Here is a 2,420-nt window from a genome sequence, read left to right as displayed (position 1 = left end):
AAGCATGCATAAGAACAATTTTTTAACTTATCTTTGGGATAATGATTGTCAATTTTATTTAAAATGATGGTATGCAATAGATCGAATATTAATATTCTGTAATAACCAATTTAATTGCTGTTTTGAACAAGGAACAGACACTTTGTCAGGTTCTTAAGACACAATTTTTGTTGTAGGTTTTCTAAAATATACGAATTTATCTTACAATTCTTTATTAGCACCACAGCAGCCTTAATAGGATGTTAAAACTGTGCTTTGAGGTGAACGCCACCTCTGCCTCGCCTGCCTCTGGCCTTCCTCTCAGGCCGAAGAGGCTGAGGCAGCCCAATCTGTTGTAGGCCAGGAAGCCCAAGCAAGGGCGGCAGAGCACCCCCAGTCCTAGCGGTAAAAATATGCCTACCCCTGGCTGGGACAGGTGGAGGCTCATGGGGGCAATGAAGAGCGCGGCCCTCCCCTGAGTTCGCTACAAAGGTGCCTGCTTTCTGGCGGCCTCCCAGTCACCACCACTCAGGGAAAGCTGCGTGCCCCAAGGCCCTGCCCCGCAGCAGCCCTACATTGGGCGCCAAACTGTTGGAAACCTGGCCAAGGCTAGCATGAACTGGGCTTCACCTGGGAGGCAAACCAGGGCTGAAAAGGAGGGGAAACTACGCAGACAAGAGAGAAATGGAGCCAAGACAATGTTCTGATCAAGGCTCAAATGTTTAATGGCAAATGCACTTATAAAGGAGGGGGAGGCCCATTCCTGCCAATTCATTTTTGGAGCCCAGCTGCAGGTGACCACGTGCAGGATAGGATGTAGTCTCAGGAATAGCTAGGCGGCCTCCCAGCAGGTAGCAGTATCTTGAAGAGGAACAGTGACAGTGGCTAAACAATACAGTGATCTAGGGAGGCTTCACCCTAGATAATCTCCTTAGTGGCAGCAAAGTTGAGGTCTGTCTCAGCCAGCTTCAGGTTGAGGGGAGGTTGCATTGGGCGAAAAGTCAGGAGAGTGGATGAAAAAAGAAAAGGGGATATAGGCATGATAGGATAAAAGAGTAGATTTTTGATTCTGCTTGGAAACTAAAAAGCAACAAGATTCAAATATTTTTACATTGTTATAGAATTTTGTATTTTGATGCAAATTTAAGATTATATTTTTGTTACAACATCCTGTATATATGGTTCAACTTTTTTTTTAGGCATTGTATTTATGCAACTCATTTAAAAATGTAATAGAAATTTCTAGTCTTTGAAAGCTGCTAATGCAGACAGTTTATTATAATTAAAAAAATAAGAGTTAGCAGTCTAAAGTGAACATTTCTAGTTTCTTTGGAAAATCAGTTGTGCCACATTTTTTTTTTTTCTGGAATCTTTCTTGTGAGAGGATGTTTTGCTGAAGCAGGCATGCGAGAGGGCACATGATATTTTGCTGGAGTATAAGTATCAACCTCATGGACAATGCTCTTGCATTACTACACCTTAAAATGCTTCTCTGCTCTTTACTAATCTTTGCTGTTGTGACTTCCAAGAGAGAAATGTGTCAAAGAACTAGAACTTCTTGTGGTATTCTGGCTGCTTCTTGCCCTTTGACTAGTGCTGATTCAGCAGATCCTCAAGGTTTCTGCTGGATTGAGCCATTGCTGATTTGTGTTTGGTGTTTGCTATTATACTGGGCTGATGATATCCCAATTAATGAAGATTAGAATTGTCCCAAATAACTACTTCTAAATAAGCCCATAATCCCCTTCATTCTATTAACCATCTTTCTCCCTTACCTTTTGTGGTTGGGAGTTGAAGTGTTAAAGAACCCTAAATAAAGTAGGCTTTGAAAAGTCCAAGTCAACAGAAATTAGTCAATCAAACTTGTGGTCATGATTGATACTAGTTTGGTTAATTAAAGGGATAGCTTTATTTGGCCTCTAGTAGATGTTTTCTACATCAAGAAAATAGTAAATAGCTAGAAACAAGCTGTGCTTGCCTATTCAGATATATTTTAGAAAGATAGGTACTCTTCAAACACTTTCAGACATCTGCAGGATATGACACTTAAGATGTTTTAATAACATAATTCTTTTCATGACAGTTGGTCATTTAGTTCCTGGCAGCACCCCCAATCTACCTCTAAGAACATGAAGGGCATTGGAGAGCCTCTATATGAAGTTTGTCTTAAATGTGGCAAAGCTAGCCACTGGAAAAGAAGCTGCCCTTTCCTCAACTGCTGACAGCATACTGTCCAAACTGTGGACAAGCAGGACATGGAGGAAGTCAACTGTCCAGCTTTGCCAAGGAAAGGTAGGCTAGTCCTTCATAATTCCTGTCTTAGTCAGGGTTTCTATTCCTGCACAAACATCATGACCAAGAAGCAAGTTGGGGAGGAAAGGGTTTATTCAGCTTACCCTTCCATACTGCTGTTCATCACCAAGGAAGTCAGGACTGGAACT

The sequence above is a fragment of the Mus caroli genome, chromosome 15, assembly GCF_900094665.2.
Source record: "Mus caroli chromosome 15, CAROLI_EIJ_v1.1, whole genome shotgun sequence".
In the NCBI taxonomy this organism is placed as follows: Eukaryota; Metazoa; Chordata; class Mammalia; order Rodentia; family Muridae; genus Mus; species Mus caroli.
Note: the sequence above shows the minus strand (reverse complement) of the source record.